The sequence below is a fragment of the Bactrocera dorsalis genome, chromosome 6 (genome assembly GCF_023373825.1).
Source record: "Bactrocera dorsalis isolate Fly_Bdor chromosome 6, ASM2337382v1, whole genome shotgun sequence".
Taxonomy (NCBI): Eukaryota; Metazoa; Arthropoda; class Insecta; order Diptera; family Tephritidae; genus Bactrocera; species Bactrocera dorsalis.
In genome coordinates this window covers 827,321-853,114 of record NC_064308.1, presented here as the reverse complement: position 1 = coordinate 853,114, position 25,794 = coordinate 827,321, and the positions used below count along the sequence as shown (strand labels likewise).

General features: G+C 38.2%; 1 protein-coding gene and 1 long non-coding RNA gene across 12 annotated transcripts in view; both read left to right on the top strand.

The window, feature by feature from the left end:
* The window catches only part of LOC115065952 (uncharacterized), a 456,818-nt gene that overhangs the window by 370,840 nt on the left and 60,184 nt on the right, over positions 1-25,794 (top strand). The gene's annotated exons all lie outside the window — the stretch shown is intronic.
* LOC125779206 (uncharacterized) lies at positions 1,498-11,826 on the top strand. Its single transcript, XR_007423173.1, has 2 exons — positions 1,498-1,692; positions 9,402-11,826. It is a non-coding gene; the product is annotated as an uncharacterized LOC125779206 (long non-coding RNA).

The window sequence follows — 25,794 nt, the reverse complement described above, 5'->3', positions numbered from 1 at the left end:
ACAAATTTTTATATGTCCTTTTATTCATATTTAGAAGGAAGTAAAATGTACAAAGACCGTAAGTTAGATATTTAATGTAATAGACAAATACTTATTTTTATAATAGACCAGCTGATGGGTCGGTGGTAATGATTGCTATGTACAATTAAATTGTCCTTCAATTTCTTAATAAGCAGTCTTGTCCATCTGTACATGCTTGGAAGACCTAACTCCTTAAAAGCATAACTGGAATTCCAATTTTTAAAACCAATTCATTTGGTGGCAGTCTAGAAGAGTTTAATGAATTTGAAAACACCTGGGGATAATTGACTGCGTCTTCGATATTAGTCAGGGTGTCTATCGATTTGTATTTTTTATTCCTTCGGGAACTTTTTGAATACTTAGATCGTTTATTTCGTTGACACTATCATTCCTGGTGACACTATTGCCCTATAACACTACCAATTCTCGACGCCCTATTAAGTGGACTTCTCCATTAACTATACACATTGTTAATGTTTATTAATTAGTCAGCTATAGCAAACAGACAAAACCCCAACTAATTTTTATATATAAGATTCATTCTATTTCAGTAAAAAAATTGCAACTTACTTTAAAAATATTGAAATTAACAAAACAAACACAACCAGGCTTGCTTTCAGACATCACAAATTTGTAAGGAAATTGTGAGAATTTGAGCTTTTGAAATCTCCACGGCATACGGAAACCTCACAAATCCCAAAAACCTAACAATAATAAGTGTGCTGATTTTTGGTTCATGTATGTGGGTATATTTTATACATAGATACTCGAATTATGTTATGATTTTTTCAATTGTACAAATTTATGACTATGCATGTATATGTTATGGCTTGTACTCGTATATGTTCTGGTTTATGTTATAAGTATGTTTGTATTATTGTGTGGTTTATGCTTTCGTAAATGCATCAACACATAAAAACGTTTGTTTTTGTTTTATATAGTATATATAGTACTCAGCATTATCCATGGTAAGCATAAGCATGTTCATGTTCCAGATATCTGAACACTTTTATTTTGTCTGCAATATTATTTTGAGCGATCAGATGATTCAAATACGGGCGAAATGACTTAACCGAGAGATACAGATTTTGGAAAATGAACAGTGGCGAGTAGCAATAACTATTATGCAAATTAACTATTAAACATGATTTTATTAAGCATTCTTTCTGATATAAAAATTGCCAAAAATGGGTATTGTTTTTGTAGGTGAAATGAATTTTGGAATATTTTTACTACTATTTCATATAAGTAATTTTATAAATATGTATGTATACATGTATATACATATATGTACATACATATATACACTTGCCCGAATAGGAAGGAGGATGGAGTCATGTGTAGAAGTTCACGCAAGTGAGGAAAATTCTCTGATTGCCATTCACTTGAGAGTGGCCAGAAATTATTCTTTTACATATGGCTCAAGCAGCTCACGACTTCCGGGCTTACACCAACTATCCTCTTGGTAGCCAAAAAACATCCCTTTGAAGGCGAGCTAAAGTGAGAAGGCGAAACATCCCCTCTACAGAGTTGTGCGCTGGGTTTGGGACCCGTCACGTAAAAAACGCCCCCAGTGAAAAATCACCAACAGTCTCAGATGAGGGACCTCCCCATTTTATGACGACGATTTCAGGGCATACACCTTAAATCTCCGGTCCCTTAATTGGCAAGGTGCCGTGAAAAGGAGCTGTCTTTATGACGATGATGTACAGCTGCTGGCGTATGCCGATGATATTGATATTAATGGCCTCAACAATCGCGCTGTTAGTTCTGCTTTCTCCAGAATGGATAAGAAGCGAATAAACTGGGTCTAGCAGTGAACGAGGACAAGAGGCAATATCTCCTTTGATCAAACAAACTGTCGTCGCACTCGCGACTAGGCTCACATATCACTGTTGACAGTCGTAACATTGAAGTTGTAGATAATTTCGTTTATCTTGGTACCAGAATTAACAGCAACAACAATATTAGCCTCGTTATCCAACGCAGAATAATTCTTGCAACAGCTGCTACTTTGGTCTGAGTTGGCGATTGAGGAGTAAAGTCCTCTCTTGACGAACAATAACCAAACTCTATAAGTCACTCATTATTCCCATCCTGCTATATGGTGCAGAGGCACGATGACAATATCTGATGAGTCGACGTTACAAGTTGAGCTGGCTAGGTCATGTCGTACGTATGGACGAAAATACTTCAGCTCTGAATGTGTTTTACGCAATACTCGCCGGGGGAAGCAGAAGGAGAGGACCTCCACTTCGTTGGAAAGACCAGGTGGAGAAGGACCTGGCTTCGCTTGAATTGGTTAGCGCGTTTCTAATTGCTACCGTACGTTTTGAGTAACACACTAGTTATTTCTTTGGGTTTTGATTTTTATGCTTTTGCATAAAATAACAATGTTATTTTTGTATCTCTTTTTTTCGCGATACTTGTTTGTGTTTTGTTTTTTTGTTTTTCTCTTTATTTGAGGATACTTGATTGATTTTCAAACGGTAACACGGGAATTGTTTGTCCCCTTAAATGGTTACCGCCGAATTTTATTATTACATTTTGGTCCAACAGGAGTTTTACGATTCTCCTGGCAGGATCGCCAATTAATTATTCGGTTGGTGTTTGGTGGGCAACCACGGGCAACTGCCCGTGAGCAACTCCGTGATTTTCTTTATTTTGTTTCTTCTTAAATACAATATTTTCCTTAAGCGTAGATACAAATATTAATCTTACGTTCTAAGAGTTTTCACCATTTTATGGGATCTGTTATTTATTTTAGGTGTCTGTCTAAGAGGCTCGAAGTTGCACTTAATTTCACGTGAAATGTGGGGGTTATACTCACTTTTAATTATGTTCCCTTTTTTAATTAAAATAAAAATTAAAAATTTGTGCACATTAACAATAATTCAAGCAATTTACTTTTTGCGGGCATCAATCACTACTAGGATTTATATAAAGGGTGATTTTTTAAGAGCTTGATAACTTTTTTTTAAAAAAAAACGCATAAAATTTGCAAAATCTCATCGGTTCTTTATTTGAAACGTTAGATTGGTTCATGACATTTACTTTTTGAAGATAATTTCATTTAAATGTTGACCGCGGCTGCGTCTTAGGTGGTCCATTCGGAAAGTCCAATTTTGGGCAACTTTTTCGAGCATTTCGGCCGGAATAGCCCGAATTTCTTCGGAAATGTTGTCTTCCAAAGCTGGAATAGTTGCTGGCTTATTTCTGTAGACTTTAGACTTGACGTAGCCCCACAAAAAATAGTCTAAAGGCGTTAAATCGCATGATCTTGGTGGCCAACTTACGGGTCCATTTCTTGAGATGAATTGTTGTCCGAAGTTTTCCCTCAAAATGGCCATAGAATCGCGAGCTGTGTGGCATGTAGCGCCATCTTGTTGAAACCACATGTCAACCAAGTTCAGTTCTTCCATTTTTGGCAACAAAAAGTTTGTTAGCATCGAACGATAGCGATCGCCATTCACCGTAACGTTGCGTCCAACAGCATCTTTGAAAAAATACGGTCCAATGATTCCACCAGCGTACAAACCACACCAAACAGTGCATTTTTCGGGATGCATGGGCAGTTCTTGAACGGCTTCTGGTTGCTCTTCACCCCAAATGCGGCAATTTTGCTTATTTACGTAGCCATTCAACCAGAAATGAGCCTCATCGCTGAACAAAATTTGTCGATAAAAAAGCGGATTTTCACATTTCGAACCGAACACTGATTTTGGTAATAAAATTCAATGATTTGCAAGCGTTGCTCGTTAGTAAGTCTATTCATGATGAAATGTCAAAGCATACTGAGCATCTTTCTCTTTGACACCATGTCTGAAATCCCACGTGATCTGTCAAATACTAATGCATGAAAATCCTAACCTCAAAAAAATCACCCGTTATTTGTAATAAAATTTGTCTTAAGGTATCCACTACTGTTGCTTAGAAATTAGAACAATTGTAGGCACACACACACACGCGATCGAAAGGGGCTCCAAAACTTGGGCCACAAATTGGAAATCAAAATTTGACGTACGGATAAGCGATAGAAAAGCTGGTGAAACATCTATCACGAGCGAAAATCGAATTGGGGGCCATCCCGCTCTGACCAATTTTTTTGATCGGTTGGTGGTGGTGAAAACGATTATTGACATGTTGGTGTGTAGTGTGGTTGGTAAGATGTATGATGTGGTATGGTTGTGTTGGGTTGCGTGGTGTAATGCTGTAAGTTGTGTGTTGAGGGGCGAAATGTCATATGATCAGAAGTCGCATAAACAAACATATCTATTTACAAATAACCTTATCGGAATTATTTAAACACAAATTTTTATATGTCCTTTTATTCATATTTAGAAGGAAGTAAAATGTACAAAGACCGTAAGTTAGATATTTAATGTAATAGACAAATACTTATTTTTATAATAGACCAGCTGATGGGTCGGTGGTAATGATTGCTATGTACAATTAAATTGTCCTTCAATTTCTTAATAAGCAGTCTTGTCCATCTGTACATGCTTGGAAGACCTAACTCCTTAAAAGCATAACTGGAATTCCAATTTTTAAAACCAATTCATTTGGTGGCAGTCTAGAAGAGTTTAATGAATTTGAAAACACCTGGGGATAATTGACTGCGTCTTCGATATTAGTCAGGGTGTCTATCGATTTGTATTTTTTATTCCTTCGGGAACTTTTTGAATACTTAGATCGTTTATTTCGTTGACACTATCATTCCTGGTGACACTATTGCCCTATAACACTACCAATTCTCGACGCCCTATTAAGTGGACTTCTCCATTAACTATACACATTGTTAATGTTTATTAATTAGTCAGCTATAGCAAACAGACAAAACCCCAACTAATTTTTATATATAAGATTCATTCTATTTCAGTAAAAAAATTGCAACTTACTTTAAAAATATTGAAATTAACAAAACAAACACAACCAGGCTTGCTTTCAGACATCACAAATTTGTAAGGAAATTGTGAGAATTTGAGCTTTTGAAATCTCCACGGCATACGGAAACCTCACAAATCCCAAAAACCTAACAATAATAAGTGTGCTGATTTTTGGTTCATGTATGTGGGTATATTTTATACATAGATACTCGAATTATGTTATGATTTTTTCAATTGTACAAATTTATGACTATGCATGTATATGTTATGGCTTGTACTCGTATATGTTCTGGTTTATGTTATAAGTATGTTTGTATTATTGTGTGGTTTATGCTTTCGTAAATGCATCAACACATAAAAACGTTTGTTTTTGTTTTATATAGTATATATAGTACTCAGCATTATCCATGGTAAGCATAAGCATGTTCATGTTCCAGATATCTGAACACTTTTATTTTGTCTGCAATATTATTTTGAGCGATCAGATGATTCAAATACGGGCGAAATGACTTAACCGAGAGATACAGATTTTGGAAAATGAACAGTGGCGAGTAGCAATAACTATTATGCAAATTAACTATTAAACATGATTTTATTAAGCATTCTTTCTGATATAAAAATTGCCAAAAATGGGTATTGTTTTTGTAGGTGAAATGAATTTTGGAATATTTTTACTACTATTTCATATAAGCAATTTTATAAATATGTATGTATACATGTATATACATATATGTACATACATATATACACTTGCCCGAATAGGAAGGAGGATGGAGTCATGTGTAGAAGTTCACGCAAGTGAGGAAAATTCTCTGATTGCCATTCACTTGAGAGTGGCCAGAAATTATTCTTTTACATATGGCTCAAGCAGCTCACGACTTCCGGGCTTACACCAACTATCCTCTGGGTACCCAAAGAACATCCGTTTGAAGGCGAGCTAAAGTGAGAAGGCGAAACATCCCCTCTACAGAGTTGTGCGCTGGGTTTGGGACCCGTCACGTAAAAAACGCCCCCAGTGAAAAATCACCAACAGTCTCAGATGAGGGACCTCCCCATTTTATGACGACGATTTCAGGGCATACACCTTAAATCTCCGGTCCCTTAATTGGCAAGGTGCCGCGAAAAGGAGCTGTCTTTATGACGATGATGTACAGCTGCTGGCGTATGCCGATGATATTGATATTAATGGCCTCAACAATCGCGCTGTTAGTTCTGCTTTCTCCAGAATGGATAAGAAGCGAATAAACTGGGTCTAGCAGTGAACGAGGACAAGAGGCAATATCTCCTTTGATCAAACAAACTGTCGTCGCACTCGCGACTAGGCTCACATATCACTGTTGACAGTCGTAACATTGAAGTTGTAGATAATTTCGTTTATCTTGGTACCAGAATTAACAGCAACAACAATATTAGCCTCGTTATCCAACGCAGAATAATTCTTGCAACAGCTGCTACTTTGGTCTGAGTTGGCGATTGAGGAGTAAAGTCCTCTCTTGACGAACAATAACCAAACTCTATAAGTCACTCATTATTCCCATCCTGCTATATGGTGCAGAGGCACGATGACAATATCTGATGAGTCGACGTTACAAGTTGAGCTGGCTAGGTCATGTCGTACGTATGGACGAAAATACTTCAGCTCTGAATGTGTTTTACGCAATACTCGCCGGGGGAAGCAGAAGGAGAGGACCTCCACTTCGTTGGAAAGACCAGGTGGAGAAGGACCTGGCTTCGCTTGAATTGGTTAGCGCGTTTCTAATTGCTACCGTACGTTTTGAGTAACACACTAGTTATTTCTTTGGGTTTTGATTTTTATGCTTTTGCATAAAATAACAATGTTATTTTTGTATTTCTTTTTTTCGCGATACTTGTTTGTGTTTTGTTTTTTTGTTTTTCTCTTTATTTGAGGATACTTGATTGATTTTCAAACGGTAACACGGGAATTGTTTGTCCCCTTAAATGGTTACCGCCGAATTTTATTATTACATTTTGGTCCAACAGGAGTTTTACGATTCTCCTGGCAGGATCGCCAATTAATTATTCGGTTGGTGTTTGGTGGGCAACCACGGGCAACTGCCCGTGAGCAACTCCGTGATTTTCTTTATTTTGTTTCTTCTTAAATACAATATTTTCCTTAAGCGTAGATACAAATATTAATCTTACGTTCTAAGAGTTTTCACCATTTTATGGGATCTGTTATTTATTTTAGGTGTCTGTCTAAGAGGCTCGAAGTTGCACTTAATTTCACGTGAAATGTGGGGGTTATACTCACTTTTAATTATGTTCCCTTTTTTAATTAAAATAAAAATTAAAAATTTGTGCACATTAACAATAATTCAAGCAATTTACTTTTTGCGGGCATCAATCACTACTAGGATTTATATATTTGTAATAAAATTTGTCTTAAGGTATCCACTACTGTTGCTTAGAAATTAGAAAAATTGTAGGCACACACACACACGCGATCGAAAGGGGCTCCAAAACTTGGGCCACAAATTGGAAATCAAAATTTGACGTACGGATAAGCGATAGAAAAGCTGGTGAAACATCTATCACGAGCGAAAATCGAATTGGGGGTCATCCCGCTCTGACCAATTTTTTTGATCGGTTGGTGGTGGTGAAAACGATTATTGACATGTTGGTGTGTAGTGTGGTTGGTAAGATGTATGATGTGGTATGGTTGTGTTGGGTTGCGTGGTGTAATGCTGTAAGTTGTGTGTTGAGGGGCGAAATGTCATATGATCAGAAGTCGCATAAACAAACATATCTATTTACAAATAACCTTATCGGAATTATTTAAACACAAATTTTTATATGTCCTTTTATTCATATTTAGAAGGAAGTAAAATGTACAAAGACCGTAAGTTAGATATTTAATGTAATAGACAAATACTTATTTTTATAATAGACCAGCTGATGGGTCGGTGGTAATGATTGCTATGTACAATTAAATTGTCCTTCAATTTCTTAATAAGCAGTCTTGTCCATCTGTACATGCTTGGAAGACCTAACTCCTTAAAAGCATAACTGGAATTCCAATTTTTAAAACCAATTCATTTGGTGGCAGTCTAGAAGAGTTTAATGAATTTGAAAACACCTGGGGATAATTGACTGCGTCTTCGATATTAGTCAGGGTGTCTATCGATTTGTATTTTTTATTCCTTCGGGAACTTTTTGAATACTTAGATCGTTTATTTCGTTGACACTATCATTCCTGGTGACACTATTGCCCTATAACACTACCAATTCTCGACGCCCTATTAAGTGGACTTCTCCATTAACTATACACATTGTTAATGTTTATTAATTAGTCAGCTATAGCAAACAGACAAAACCCCAACTAATTTTTATATATAAGATTCATTCTATTTCAGTAAAAAAATTGCAACTTACTTTAAAAATATTGAAATTAACAAAACAAACACAACCAGGCTTGCTTTCAGACATCACAAATTTGTAAGGAAATTGTGAGAATTTGAGCTTTTGAAATCTCCACGGCATACGGAAACCTCACAAATCCCAAAAACCTAACAATAATAAGTGTGCTGATTTTTGGTTCATGTATGTGGGTATATTTTATACATAGATACTCGAATTATGTTATGATTTTTTCAATTGTACAAATTTATGACTATGCATGTATATGTTATGGCTTGTACTCGTATATGTTCTGGTTTATGTTATAAGTATGTTTGTATTATTGTGTGGTTTATGCTTTCGTAAATGCATCAACACATAAAAACGTTTGTTTTTGTTTTATATAGTATATATAGTACTCAGCATTATCCATGGTAAGCATAAGCATGTTCATGTTCCAGATATCTGAACACTTTTATTTTGTCTGCAATATTATTTTGAGCGATCAGATGATTCAAATACGGGCGAAATGACTTAACCGAGAGATACAGATTTTGGAAAATGAACAGTGGCGAGTAGCAATAACTATTATGCAAATTAACTATTAAACATGATTTTATTAAGCATTCTTTCTGATATAAAAATTGCCAAAAATGGGTATTGTTTTTGTAGGTGAAATGAATTTTGGAATATTTTTACTACTATTTCATATAAGTAATTTTATAAATATGTATGTATACATGTATATACATATATGTACATACATATATACACTTGCCCGAATAGGAAGGAGGATGGAGTCATGTGTAGAAGTTCACGCAAGTGAGGAAAATTCTCTGATTGCCATTCACTTGAGAGTGGCCAGAAATTATTCTTTTACATATGGCTCAAGCAGCTCACGACTTCCGGGCTTACACCAACTATCCTCTGGGTACCCAAAGAACATCCGTTTGAAGGCGAGCTAAAGTGAGAAGGCGAAACATCCCCTCTACAGAGTTGTGCGCTGGGTTTGGGACCCGTCACGTAAAAAACGCCCCCAGTGAAAAATCACCAACAGTCTCAGATGAGGGACCTCCCCATTTTATGACGACGATTTCAGGGCATACACCTTAAATGTCCGGTCCCTTAATTGGCAAGGTGCCGCGAAAAGGAGCTGTCTTTATGACGATGATGTACAGCTGCTGGCGTATGCCGATGATATTGATATTAATGGCCTCAACAATCGCGCTGTTAGTTCTGCTTTCTCCAGAATGGATAAGAAGCGAATAAACTGGGTCTAGTAGTGAACGAGGACAAGAGGCAATATCTCCTTTGATCAAACAAACTGTCGTCGCACTCGCGACTAGGCTCACATATCACTGTTGACAGTCGTAACATTGAAGTTGTAGATAATTTCGTTTATCTTGGTACCAGAATTAACAGCAACAACAATATTAGCCTCGTTATCCAACGCAGAATAATTCTTGCAACAGCTGCTACTTTGGTCTGAGTTGGCGATTGAGGAGTAAAGTCCTCTCTTGACGAACAATAACCAAACTCTATAAGTCACTCATTATTCCCATCCTGCTATATGGTGCAGAGGCACGATGACAATATCTGATGAGTCGACGTTACAAGTTGAGCTGGCTAGGTCATGTCGTACGTATGGACGAAAATACTTCAGCTCTGAATGTGTTTTACGCAATACTCGCCGGGGGAAGCAGAAGGAGAGGACCTCCACTTCGTTGGAAAGACCAGGTGGAGAAGGACCTGGCTTCGCTTGAATTGGTTAGCGCGTTTCTAATTGCTACCGTACGTTTTGAGTAACACACTAGTTATTTCTTTGGGTTTTGATTTTTATGCTTTTGCATAAAATAACAATGTTATTTTTGTATTTCTTTTTTTCGCGATACTTGTTTGTGTTTTGTTTTTTTGTTTTTCTCTTTATTTGAGGATACTTGATTGATTTTCAAACGGTAACACGGGAATTGTTTGTCCCCTTAAATGGTTACCGCCGAATTTTATTATTACATTTTGGTCCAACAGGAGTTTTACGATTCTCCTGGCAGGATCGCCAATTAATTATTCGGTTGGTGTTTGGTGGGCAACCACGGGCAACTGCCCGTGAGCAACTCCGTGGTTTTCTTTATTTTGTTTCTTCTTAAATACAATATTTTCCTTAAGCGTAGATACAAATATTAATCTTACGTTCTAAGAGTTTTCACCATTTTATGGGATCTGTTATTTATTTTAGGTGTCTGTCTAAGAGGCTCGAAGTTGCACTTAATTTCACGTGAAATGTGGGGGTTATACTCACTTTTAATTATGTTCCCTTTTTTAATTAAAATAAAAATTAAAAATTTGTGCACATTAACAATAATTCAAGCAATTTACTTTTTGCGGGCATCAATCACTACTAGGATTTACATATTTGTAATAAAATTTGTCTTAAGGTATCCACTACTGTTGCTTAGAAATTAGAAAAATTGTAGGCACACACACACACGCGATCGAAAGGGGCTCCAAAACTTGGGCCACAAATTGGAAATCAAAATTTGACGTACGGATAAGCGATAGAAAAGCTGGTGAAACATCTATCACGAGCGAAAATCGAATTGGGGGCCATCCCGCTCTGACCAATTTTTTTGATCGGTTGGTGGTGGTGAAAACGATTATTGACATGTTGGTGTGTAGTGTGGTTGGTAAGATGTATGATGTGGTATGGTTGTGTTGGGTTGCGTGGTGTAATGCTGTAAGTTGTGTGTTGAGGGGCGAAATGTCATATGATCAGAAGTCGCATAAACAAACATATCTATTTACAAATAACCTTATCGGAATTATTTAAACACAAATTTTTATATGTCCTTTTATTCATATTTAGAAGGAAGTAAAATGTACAAAGACCGTAAGTTAGATATTTAATGTAATAGACAAATACTTATTTTTATAATAGACCAGCTGATGGGTCGGTGGTAATGATTGCTATGTACAATTAAATTGTCCTTCAATTTCTTAATAAGCAGTCTTGTCCATCTGTACATGCTTGGAAGACCTAACTCCTTAAAAGCATAACTGGAATTCCAATTTTTAAAACCAATTCATTTGGTGGCAGTCTAGAAGAGTTTAATGAATTTGAAAACACCTGGGGATAATTGACTGCGTCTTCGATATTAGTCAGGGTGTCTATCGATTTGTATTTTTTATTCCTTCGGGAACTTTTTGAATACTTAGATCGTTTATTTCGTTGACACTATCATTCCTGGTGACACTATTGCCCTATAACACTACCAATTCTCGACGCCCTATTAAGTGGACTTCTCCATTAACTATACACATTGTTAATGTTTATTAAGTAGTCAGCTATAGCAAACAGACAAAACCCCAACTAATTTTTATATATAAGATTCATTCTATTTCAGTAAAAAAATTGCAACTTACTTTAAAAATATTGAAATTAACAAAACAAACACAACCAGGCTTGCTTTCAGACATCACAAATTTGTAAGGAAATTGTGAGAATTTGAGCTTTTGAAATCTCCACGGCATACGGACCCCACACATCTCCCAAACCTAACAATAATAAGTGTGCTGATTTTTGGTTCATGTATGTGGGTATATTTTATACATAGATACTCGAATTATGTTATGATTTTTTCAATTGTACAAATTTGTGACTATGCATGTATATGTTATGGCTTGTACTCGTATATGTTCTGGTTTATGTTATAAGTATGTTTGTATTATTGTGTGGTTTATGCTTTCGTAAATGCATCAACACATAAAAACGTTTGTTTTTGTTTTATATAGTATATATAGTACTCAGCATTATCCATGGTAAGCATAAGCATGTTCATGTTCCAGATATCTGAACACTTTTATTTTGTCTGCAATATTATTTTGAGCGATCAGATGATTCAAATACGGGCGAAATGACTTAACCGAGAGATACAGATTTTGGAAAATGAACAGTGGCGAGTAGCAATAACTATTATGCAAATTAACTATTAAACATGATTTTATTAAGCATTCTTTCTGATATAAAAATTGCCAAAAATGGGTATTGTTTTTGTAGGTGAAATGAATTTTGGAATATTTTTACTACTATTTCATATAAGTAATTTTATAAATATGTATGTATACATGTATATACATATATGTACATACATATATACACTTGCCCGAATAGGGCTTCGAACATCACAAAAAAATCGTAAAATTAACTTGAAAGAGAAAATCGGAAATGCATTCAAAGGAGGATGGAGTCATGTGTAGAAGTTCACGCAAGTGAGGAAAATTCTCTGATTGCCATTCACTTGAGAGTGGCCAGAAATTATTCTATTACATATGGCTCAAGCAGCTCACGACTTCCGGGCTTACACCAACTATCCTCTGGGTACCCAAAGAACATCCGTTTGAAGGCGAGCTAAAGTGAGAAGGCGAAACATCCCCTCTACAGAGTTGTGCGCTGGGTTTGGGACCCGTCACGTAAAAAACGCCCCCAGTGAAAAATCACCAACAGTCTCAGATGAGGGACCTCCCCATTTTATGACGACGATTTCAGGGCATACACCTTAAATGTCCGGTCCCTTAATTGGCAAGGTGCCGCGAAAAGGAGCTGTCTTTATGACGATGATGTACAGCTGCTGGCGTATGCCGATGATATTGATATTAATGGCCTCAACAATCGCGCTGTTAGTTCTGCTTTCTCCAGAATGGATAAGAAGCGAATAAACTGGGTCTAGTAGTGAACGAGGACAAGAGGCAATATCTCCTTTGATCAAACAAACTGTCGTCGCACTCGCGACTAGGCTCACATATCACTGTTGACAGTCGTAACATTGAAGTTGTAGATAATTTCGTTTATCTTGGTACCAGAATTAACAGCAACAACAATATTAGCCTCGTTATCCAACGCAGAATAACTCTTGCAACAGCTGCTACTTTGGTCTGAGTTGGCGATTGAGGAGTAAAGTCCTCTCTTGACGAACAATAACCAAACTCTATAAGTCACTCATTATTCCCATCCTGCTATATGGTGCAGAGGCACGATGACAATATCTGATGAGTCGACGTTACAAGTTGAGCTGGCTAGGTCATGTCGTACGTATGGACGAAAATACTTCAGCTCTGAATGTGTTTTACGCAATACTCGCCGGGGGAAGCAGAAGGAGAGGACCTCCACTTCGTTGGAAAGACCAGGTGGAGAAGGACCTGGCTTCGCTTGAAATTTCCAGTTGGCGCGATGATATGAAAAGAAGAAACGACTGGCGTGCTGTCGTTAACTCGGCTATAATAGTATTAGCTGTTTCTACGCCAGTAAAGTAACTAGAAGAAGATTGAACCAAAACAACATGGAAAGACTCTTCGCAAGTTTGCGGACAGAAAAGTGATAAAAAATTGGCATTTAATCTACAAGTTCGCCGTAATTTTCGATTTTTTAAAAGAATTGGACGAGCAACACGTGGTTTTGATAAAATATATCCAATTGAAATGTACTAGTTGTATCGATCGATTAATTTGGCCTACTATTTTTCCTGTTTCCCTAAGTCATTTTTAAATTTTTTTGTAAAGTATTAAATATTGCTTAAAATTTTTTTTAAAATCGAAGGTAATCTACTGGAAGGATCAAATTTCTAATGCGGGGAGTCATTTTACTCGTACAACTTTCTATCGCGACATGCAAAGGCAACTATTAGCGAGTGCAAGAAATATGAGAGATGGTAATGATTTTAGTTGCCACTGTTATAGTTCAGTGGTTCCCCGAAATACACTTTAAATTTTTCAGAAAATAAACGGTTCAAAGCATCCGTCACTGCTTGTGCGTTGTGAAAGCAATAAAGTACACAGGAGCAAGAATAATAACACCAATAAAAAGAACGTGTGCGGTCAGTTTTGCCTACCAGTGCTGTATTTAAATGAAAACGAAAAAATATTTGAATAAATTCGGTATATGGAGATTGAAATCGCTTTAATCTTACGTTACGGTCGCCAAAAAATGTTTCGTTATATGAAGATTATTTTATACTCAAAGTAGACCCAAAATACAGTGTTCTTCTAATTGCTTCGTAATAAAGAAAACTTTGTTATATAGGAGTTCGTTATAGAGAGTTTCGACTGTAATGGAATTAAACTTTGCATGAATAATGCCTTTAGTGTATTCCACTTGTTTAAATTCAACCAAAACTGTTCAAGACCCTAGGTACCGTATATGTGGACTCCAGTACCTATAGTTGACTTTTGTTAGAAAATATCGGACAATGTATGAGATATGCAAAAGAAATTCAGACAGAATCCTTCAGTACTAATTCTGTGTATCAAAAATGGATGGAATCGGGTCAATACTTCCCTCAGCCCCCATATCTATATATATAAAAGAAAGTTGATGTTAGTTACACCATTTATAACTCAAGAACGGCTGAACCGATTTGGCTGAAAATTGGTGGGGAGGTAGCTTAGAACCAGGGTAAGGACATAGGATACCTTTTATCTCTTTATGTCAAAGTTTAATACACCTTATAAATACAAAAAATGTATTCAAAATCATAAGAATTTGTTCAAAATTCATGTTTGTAGGAATCATTTAAATATACATATGTATGTGTACAATTGTAAACAGAGTCTTCTCAAAAATAATAGAATTGCTAAATATTTGGAATAGAAGAAAAGAACTGCAACCAAATACGCAGTGAAATAGATTATAACTGGCTCAGTAATCAGTCACTGAGTATATATTATAACACATGCATCCCAAAATACTGATGTCATAACCTTTCCAGCCGACTTTTTCGTCTTTCCATGCCTGAGAACCGGTTCATCATGTGCAGTCCTCTACAATGACTGTCGATTGGACTCCGGGGGGAAATGATGGAGCTATGTTTCTATCACTGACGAAAAATTTCGGCTTTATTACGATTAGAGAGCACTTAAACACTTCTCAGAATCAGTTATTTGTTGTTTTTGTTGGATTATGAACTTGCGAGGCACTCACTTTGCACAGAGCTTTCGCCTCTATAAACTTAGCAAATATCTTTTCATCGGTGGATTTCCCTGAGCCCAAATTCAACAGTATTTTCCTCCAAAAAGCAATGATTTATTAACACACGAAATGCTTTATGATCCATTTTTTTTTTAAACTAACACAAGTTGCTTCACAAAATATTATATCCCATTAACTAATAATTATAATCCAACTAATAGAAATCATATAGATGGTAGTAGTATTATCTATTTATTAGCCACAGTGAAGCGTGGACGGGTCCTCTAGTACCTAATATAAAGAGTTTTGAACTTTTGACTTTATGCTGGACATATTAGCCAATATTTGAGTTATTTCAATGAAAATTTCACAATGTATTTTACTCATAACTGTATATCATTGTGCATAAAATGGATACAAACTTGACCTAGCCCCCATATAACCATTAGAAGGATTTACAAACATCCGGCTGATTTTGTATAATGACTATGCATAATGATTTCGGGTTTTCTAACAAATCTTATGCCGAATATACTTGTATACTACGAACATTTTTCTTTGACTTGATTTGTTATCGAATTTTGTCAAAATTATTTTTATTGGAAGTCAAAACTTAGTGCACGATAAAATTATTTTCTCATAAACCTCTAGAGATAAATCGATGAAATTTTGCCAAGTCAAAAAAAATTTTCGTGGTATATTATAGATAATTTTTCACGATCCATTTATTTAAATAATAATATTTAACATAATTTTTTGCTTGCAATTTTTGTTGTGTTCTTCAGGCTAAAAAAACTGAAAAGTATATGAGAAACGCGGAAAATGTTCACCTTTAATAATCTGCAAAACTGATTGTTCATTCATGCCGTTCAAAAGGTATTGAACTGTTTGTCGCCTCTTCCGCTCTTAAAACGTGCAGAAAGAAAATTTTTCGTGTATGCAACAGGCTTGCCTCTCGTGAACGTATCGTGTCATAAGGTCAATTTGCTTTATTTATATAATATGAATTTTTTAAACTCATGAGAATTAAGTGCTACGTTGATTTCTGCATTTAGTATGTCATGTAAATATATCAGAATCGTTTTGGTGCCTGGAATCGCTGATAACTGTACAGTCGGTGAGCCAGGCAGAGGGAGCACCTTTTCCCACTCAAACCACTATTAATCAATAACTTATAAAATACCATAACTAAGTGCTTAATTAAGATATTAATTGGTACAGATGATCGCAGTAACAAGGGGCATCTGTGGACTAAATATGCTGAAAAAATAAAATGGCCCCGCCCTGTATTAAGTTTAATTTACGTATCTTTTATAAGTACGTATTCAATAAAAAGCTTCAATAGCATAATTAACTTAGAACAAGATAAGTAGATAAGAACCCCTACTGACAGTGCGAAAAATAATGAAATCGGATGATAACCCCTCCCACTCCCCATTCGACAGTCCGTTAAAAACTACTAAAAGTACGACAAATCAATAAATAAATGCTTCAGAAATATATAATTTTACACTGAAGATGAAACGGGAATGTTTAATAAGAGCCGGTGTCAAATCTGACCGATGGCCGTGGCACCGCCAAAATTATCAAAGTCGGACCACAAAGGTTGAAGACCCCAAACGAACCGAAAACGTGACACCAGTTTCTACAGAAAACATATTGTAGAAAATATCGGTCAATGTGTGAGATACGTTATTAAAATTCGAAGAAGACTCTTTTCTGACAGCAGTGTGCTTGTGTGCCCAAAATGTTGAATCGGATGAAGGCTTCTCTTAGCCGCCATATACAAATTAGTAAAAATGCCTTTTTCTTACTTTCACAACGATGTTACTCCCTTTATTTTTTACTGCTTAATGAATTCTAGCATTCCACTTCTACCTGACCTGACTTGCTTGTTTTGCTCCACGGAGAAACTGTACTGTTTCTTCTAGCTGCAGATCTTGGCGGGAAAACAGAGCTATGCGGGAGTTGTTGTTTATTGGTATGCTAGCCAGTCAGCGAATAGGTTTAGCTCAGATTATAGCATTAACCTTTGTGTCAGATTTTATTATCCCTCGTGTTTGAAAACAGGTGTACCTTAACTTCTCCCCTTGTTAAGCTCGAAGCGGCCGCGTTTCGACAAAGTCATTGTGAATCACGAAAATCAATATGATAGTGGGAAATATTTTTTTACAATTGTAGTAGCTTATAACTAGGTTTACAATGTTGTTTTAATGAAACGTGTAACGAAGCTTTTTGCTGCCCCTGCTTCTTACAAGTATAACTTGCTGAGGTATACTCGCCGTGTCCAGGGTTCGTTACAATAAATTTGTAAACATTGGGGCTCCTCTGCGAATCGTACTTTATTTTATTTTATATTATAATTATAATTAAAGTTATAACATTATCTCCCACGTTGTAATGTCGTCGCCCGAGGAAAGTGCTGTCAGGCTAACGGTTCGGTGTGGTCCGTTAGGGCAGTACCGCTTCCCGATCTGCTGCGCTCCTGGGTGGTAGACTACTGGCTGCTTTGTACCACGACGATCACGCTCGCCTACTTCTGCCGGCGCTCGCGTAGGCTTCAATAATGATGTCCTGCGGCGTGCGTTGACGCTCCCGGGTTACGATGACCACGCTCGACTATACCTGGCGGCACTCGCGTAGGATACAATGACGGTGCCCTGGCGTATACGTTCACGCTCCTCTGCTACGACGACTGCGCCCGGCTATTTCTGCCGGCGCTCCTGTATGCTTCGATGACGGTGTCCTGACGTATACGTTGACACTCGCGTGCTACGACGACTACGCTCGGCTACTTCTGCCGGCGCTCGTGTAGGCTTCAATGACGCTGTCCTGATGTACACGTTGACACTCGCGTGCTACGACGACTACGCTCGGCTACTTCTGCCGACGCTCGTGTAGGCTTCAATGACGCTGTCCTGGTATACACGTTTTTTTTTTATTAACTTTTCTATTATTTATTGAATCTACTTAACTATTATTTATTGAATCCTACTTAAGAGCCTAACAATAAGTTTGCGAATCTTAAACTACTCACTTAATTTACACCCATGTAGGTGATTATTTTTTTAAACTGGGCCTAAAATATATTAAGTCTGGGCTGGTAAGCCATTTCTACGTAATCTTGAGCTCCTGTTCACACGCAATAACGATCTTGCTAGTTGGTTTGAGTGAACCGATAGTTTCAAGGCATATTTCGCGCTTCGTTGCTCTATTTCAGTTCGTACGTCTGGAATTCTTAAGTCGCGTTGGATGTTCTCATTTCGGATATACCACGGTGCTCCGGTGATTGTACGAAGAATTTTTGATTGCGCACGACGTAGAAGTTCGCTGTTGCTGCTACTCGCGTTGCCCCACAGCTCGCACCCATAGGTCCAGATAGGTTTTAAAACTGTGTTGTATATAATGACTTTATACTCCAGACTCAAAGCTGAGTGAGAGTTAATAAGCCAGTGCAAAGAACCTGTCTTTAACTTAAGGTAAGTCTTTTTAGCCTCTATGTGGTTTCGCCAAATGAGTCGCCCATCCAGATGAACCCCTAGGTAGGTAACATGATTGTTTTGTGGTATTTGTACGTTCTTCAGTGTCAAAGGCGAACAGCTGCTCTTGTTTAGGGTAAATGTAACGTGCTTACATTTTTGCTCGTTAACCTTTATCCTCTTGTTTGCGAGCCAGTTGGCCACAGCTTCGATATGATTTCCTAAGAGCGCATTTGCATGAATTGGGCACTTGGAGCGGCTGATTTTTGCAGTGTCATCGGCAAGAGTAGACATAGTCAAGCGGTCGTTTACTGGGATATCTAAAGTGTATAAAACATATAACATTGGGCCGAGAACACTGCCTTGTGGTACACCGGCTTCAATCGTTTGGGCTTCAGATGTGGTGGTGTTACATCGAACTACAAAATTTCGATCATAAAGATAGGACTTAAACAGTTCGTGGGTGTTTTGCGGGAATAGCGTTTTTATTTTGCACATCAGACCATCTAACTATACTCGATCGAAAGCCTGCGCGACATCTAGAAATATTGCAGACCAATATTCCCGTTTTTCAAAAGCTGTTCGAATTTTAGATGTGATCCTATGTACTTGCTCGATCGTTCCATGCTTTTCCCTGAAGCCAAATTGGTGAGATGGTATTATGTTGTGGGTTTCAAGATGTGGCTTAATGCGGAGCATAAGAAATCTTTCAAATAATTTCGACATGCAGGGTAACAAGCTGATGGGCCTATAGGAGAATGGCTGCGTTTTGTCCTTTCCAAGGTTAGGTATCATCATAGTTGAATAGTTGACTTTTTCCATTGTTGAGGAAAGTGAGCTTGTTTTGTGATTGCATTGAAAAACATACAGATGCAGATTATAGCACAATTTCGTAGCTCAATAATCATTTTTGGAGTAATTAAGTCGTGCCCAGGAGCTTTTCTTGGTTTCAATTTCTCCATAATTATTTTTGATATCTCTTCAGGTACGAATTTCACTGGCTGAGATTCCATCAAATAGGGTACGGTTGGAAGTGTAAAGTCATTAGTGCCTGGGTTTGGCTGAAAGACATTTTTTAGATGAGCAGCGAAAGTTGCTGACTTTTCTGCATCACTCCGAGCCTATTAGCCATTATTGTCACTCTATTGGCGCACTTAGAGTTTGATGTGCTTTCCACAACGGGTACTTTGTACTAGTCGGTGACAGCTTTTGAATATACTGGTACTGCGCACGCTGTTCCTCACTTCTGAGGGCTCTCGTCAGTGCATGTGTGGCAGCTTTCAACAGTTGTTTTGAGGCTGGTGATCTATGAACCTGCCACTCCCTTGGTAGGCGTCGTTTTTTGTAATACTAGTATTTCAATTTCCCTATTAGTTAAGCTGTGCTTTTTGTTTTCCATATAACCTGTTTGAGGAGTTGAAATTTTGGCGGCTGTTATAATGGTTGATTCGAATGCTGTGATGGTGTTTTCAATATCTGCCGGTGTATCTAAATTTGGTTCAAGTTCTATGTTTGTGCTGATGTATTTTTTGTAACTTAACCAGTTTGTAGCTTTTGTCATGGGCAAACAGGGTAACTCTTTATAATGTGACTGATGCCGCAAAGTGAAGAGAACTGGTGTGTGGTCTGCTCTTGTTTCTGCAGTAATAAGGCTGTGAGAAGTTTTCCTAGTTACTGCGAAGTCAATTAAATCTGGCAGTTTTTTCGGGTCTGCCGGCCAATATGTAGGCTTTCCAGGAGACACGTAGTCCAGTTTGTTTATTTTACATAAAAGGGCGTTATATATTTGTTTGCCTTTAGGATTACATAACCGGGAACCCCAGTATGTTTCGCATAATCACCTGCAGCAAGAAAGCACTCTCCCAGCGAGCTGAAGAAATCTTTAAATTGTTTTTCTGTAATCGTGAAACGTGGGGGACAATAAACGGCGGACAAAGTAATGTCACCTTGCTTTGTCTGGACGCATATTAATGTTGCTTGCAGATAACTCTCAGCAGTTCCAGTTAAACAATGGTGTTTAATGCGACTCCTGATTAAGATACCAGTTCCACCATGCGCCTTTCCATCTGGATGATTAGTACAATAGAAGATATATCCCGGTACATTAAAGTTGTATTTATTAGTTAGGTGAGTTTCTGCAAGGAGCATTATATCAATTTCTCTGTCGTTGAGAAATTTTGACAGCTCTAGTTTATGGCGAGGTATACCATTTGCATTCCATAAAACAATTTTAAGCGAACTCATTATTTTGAAGTTTTGGTTAGCAAGCAGTTGCAGCAGTGTATTTTGATTTCGCATGAGTTCTTGCCTTGTGTTCTGCATGAATATTATGAAGATCATCATGCTATGTTGCATTGACGCTATCATTGCTTCGATATTCGATTGACTACCGGATTGCACGTGGGGCTTGCAGCTCAATAAGACTCGCTGTTTCTGTGGTTGTGGGTTTTCCTATGCCTGATTTTAGGACGTTTGCAAACGATACGCCCTTGACGGATTTTGATGGAGCTATCAGCGGATTCATATTTGAGCATACAACGTTCGGTACATTATTATTGCTTTCGGAGACTACACGTTGGTTGATCCGATCTTTTAGCTCCTTGTAAACTGGACATCCTCTGTAGTTTGCTGTGTGGTTTCCACCGCAGTTTCCACACTTTTTTGCATTTGGGTCTTTTTTGTTTGATGTGCAAGTGGCAGAATCATGCAACTCTCCACAAGCTACACACACTGCGCGAAGTGTGCAGTAGGACCTGATATGACCATACTCTTGACAATTGGTGCATTATACAGGGCCGTTTCTTTTATGCGGTACCTCCACAGTGATCCTACGATGTAGCAAATATTAAAGTTTGTAAATGGGGTGCACACAGGTTTAAACCGTGATCTTTAAGTGCTTCGTTGATTTCCATGGGTTCAACACTTGGCTCAATACCTTTGATAACAACTTGCAGACCTCTCGAACTTTTAAGTTGATAAGTGTAAAATTTGATCTTTTTCTCATTTAGGTGTTTGGACAATGTACGAAAGTTCTGTTCGGAGTATATTTGCACTTTGGTTTCTCGGATGTTTCCCTTCGGCAGCGGAACTATATGAAAGTTATTATTGCCGATAAGTTGAGTAAATATTTTCACGAGAGCACTAGAGTTTTCCTCTCTTACGTATATTGGCGGTGGTTTGGGGTTAGTGACTTTTGTAGGACTTTCAGGAGTTTTGTTGCTCTCACCGTCAACGTTGTCACTTAAAAGCGCAAATCGATTTGTGCTTAATGGCTCAGATGCTTTTCCTCGGTTTATTTTTTGCTTAGCGTTTGCTGGGTTTTGCGGACTAACCTTACGCTTTATGGTAATGTACCTATCCATTCCGGTCTGTATAGCCATTTTTTGCGGTGTTTGGGTTATCCTATCTTTCTTATCTTGCGCTTTGCTTTCGTTGCCAGAGTCAGAGCATGCACCGACCTCAACTTGTACAATATCAGCCATAACGAGTTCTGCCGTTGGACTCATTGACATTGAACAAGATTGGACTTTTAAATTTGGAGGAGGTTGAAGAGTGGACGATGAGTTTGACTTTACGCTTTCACTGCCACTCTGAGACCTGATCGAAAAGTACGCATTGTTGCGCTGGAGGGAGAGCCGAGAGCACGTTGACGCTCCTCTGCCACGCTGGTCATGTCCTGTTCAACCACTTTTGCCGCGTAAAGATACCGCACCGGAAGACTGCGTTAGCGACGGCAATGTTAAAGGTTGAGTTGGTCAGAGGATGAACTCACTACCAGGCTCACCCTTAACCGACGGCGTTCACAAGTCAGGGTACCAAGACTAGTTAGAAGATAAACTCACTGCGTAGTCTGATGCTGAACGTGTGTACGCTGTCACAGTCCCGTGCTGACTGACTGATCATCGGCCATCTAACTCCCCACCAAGCCTGTGCTGCGTGCTAACACATTTGCAACATGTTGCGTTGGGATGGCATGTGTTGCTGGGACGGCGTATGTTGCTGACAGTGGCGTGGTTTTACCGCTGTGTATGCATGCATGTTGCCATTTCATCTGCATGTCTGGTTTCTCAATCTTCTTGTGTTTCGAGAAGTGGCGTGGTTTTCCCGTTGTGTTGTAAACAATAGGGTGTGCCTTCATGGGTTGTGTGGACTAAATTCTGTATAAATATTTAGTTCTCACACTCCCCCACTTCGGAGAGTTTTGCATTCCGTGCAAAATTCAATTAATTGCATTGTTCATTTACAATGGTTATTTAAAATAAAAAAAATTAAAAAAAATTGTTAATTTAAAAAAAAATCTGAAAAAGTATTAGAAAAGAAATCCTCTTAGGGTCCTGCAATTGTCGTGGTTGTTGTTGTGGCCTTCGCTTTAATGTGGACAACCACCGGTACATGACCACTTTGTATTTGGACGTATTGAATTCGGTCGGTGCTTCCCTATGCCGTTTAAGAGGTCCTTGAGGCTACTGCGGCTTCGCGCCAGGCCGTGGTTGCGTGGGTGACCTTACCCCTCACCCAGGAATCTGCTGTCCATATCTGGTGGGGGTGAAAGCAGACTGTGTCCGTGACGTGGTGCGTGAGCTCGCGGTTGGATAGGGCGAGGAGGTACCCGTGATGCGCCGTGTTGTGTGGAGCTAGAACTACCCTCTGTCCAAATATGTCCACGTTGTGGATCCATCGGTGAATGCGGCGGAAATTTTCGTCACGTCTTCCTGGCTGGTTCAGATGCCAGACAATGAATAGGCTAGATATTGTACCTTTCGGGCCAAATTCTGCTTCAAGGTGCTTCGCATAGGCATCGATGACTGTGTCTGTAAGCCAAGATCCGTTCTCCAGGGATTGTAAGTCTGCTCGGTATAGGCAGACTCCATTTGACCCCGCTGGGAAGGTAAGTTCCACATTCTCGTTCTCCGGCAGCGTATCTTCTTTAGAGATCTCCATAGAATGGTGGCGTCGTCTGATGTAGACGCTTCGCTGCTGCTGACTCGGAAGACGATACATGGCGCCGCGGCCAGGTTGGTTCTTTGAAAAGCTGCACTCCAAGATGCTCGGTGGGTCGTGCGTACGTGCGCTGCGATAGTACGTCTCATGGCGTTCTGCACCTTACGAGCCTTTGCGGCTTTAGACATATGATGTTCCTTCGCGAGAACTAGCTCTCCGATCGCGGGGGACCATTTTCTACGCCTTAGATTATAATGGCGGGCTTGATCCGTGGTCGCTCTCTCCATGTTTTGTCTAACGGGTGTATGAATTAGCCCCCACTGAATTAACCCCCACCGGGCAAAATGACTTAAGCCCCACCAATTTCTTAATGAATCTTTCCCCACCAAAAATGACGGAATCCCCACGAAAAAAAAATGAATTAAACCCCACGAAAATGATTTTATCCCCACCAATCGAAATGAATTAAGCCCCACCAAACGTGGGTGTTCTTACATGACAGAATCCCCACGAAAAAAAAAGGAATTAATCCCCACGAAAATGACTTTAGCCCCACTTTACTTCATTTTTAATTTATTTTGCTTGCTTTAAACGTCAAGTTTTTAAATCAAAATTTTAACAAAAATTCAATTATACATATGTATGTAATATTTCAAAAGAGAAAGGTTAAGAATTAAATGAAAATATGAAAATGTGAGAAAAAGAAAATAATTAAAGAAAAATATGTAAATATTCGTCAACATCTTGACGACAAAAAGGGCATTTAAATTTATTAAAATTGTTTGCCACACTCTCTTATGGTTTCTCCTTTTACGAAATGTACACTGTGATTTTAACCTTTCGTAAAAGGAAAAATTCCCTTCTATTATTTTATAATTTGCAAAATTATGGTTTCTCCTTTTACGAAATGTGCACTATTAGTGATTTTAATACTTTTCACATAAGAGAGTGTGGCAAACAATTTTAATAAATTTAAATGCCCTTTTTGTCGTCAAGATGTTGACGAATATTTACATATTTTTCTTTAATTATTTTCTTTTTCTCACATTTTCATATTTTCATTTAATTCTTAACCTTTCTCTTTTGAAATATTACATACATATGTATAATTGAATTTTTGTTAAAATTTTGATTTAAAAACTTGACGTTTAAAGCAAGCAAAATAAATTAAAAATGAAGTAAAGTGGGGCTAAAGTCATTTTCGTGGGGATTAATTCCTTTTTTTTTCGTGGGGATTCTGTCATGTAAGAACACCCACGTTTGGTGGGGCTTAATTCATTTCGATTGGTGGGGATAAAATCATTTTCGTGGGGTTTAATTCATTTTTTTTTTCGTGGGGATTCTGTCATGTAAGAACACCCACGTTTGGTGGGGCTTAATTCATTTCGATTGGTGGGGATAAAATCATTTTCGTGGGGTTTAATTCATTTTTTTTTCGTGGGGATTCCGTCATTTTTGGTGGGGAAAGATTCATTAAGAAATTGGTGGGCATTTTCGTGGGGTTTAATTCATTTTTTTTTCGTGGGGATTCCGTCATTTTTGGTGGGGAAAGATTCACTAAGAAATCGGTGGGGCTTAAGTCATTTTGCCCGGTGGGGGTTAATTCAGTGGGGGCTAATTCATACACCCGAAAATGACTTTAGCCCCACTTTCCGCCATTTTTAATTTTGTTGTAAAATTGGTGGGGCTTAAGTCATTTTGCCCGGTGGGGGTTAATTCAGTGGGGGCTAATTCATACACCCTGTCTAACGATTCTGAAGGTTTCCTGCATCCTGTTGTACTTTGCTTCAGCCGTCGTGGGTATCATACCTGTGCCGATATTAACTTCGTCGAAGAGGGCCTTTGGCAGTCGCGGTTCTTGTCCTTGTACGAGAAATGCCAGGCTATACCCTCTGCAGGCCAAGATGCTGGAATTTATTGCGAGCTCGATCTCTGGGAGAAATTCGTCCCATTGCTGGTGACGTGATTTGCTGAGTTGCGCAATAATTCGCTTGATCGTACGGGTTACTCTTTCCGTGGGATTCTCTTGAGGGGTATAAGGTGCGGTAAATTGCTGGCTTACCCCTATTCCTTTAGATAGTGTTGGCATAGTGCACTAGTATGCGTATGCCCATGTGTCCGGCACTATGTATATCGTCTCTTATAGCACCCGAGG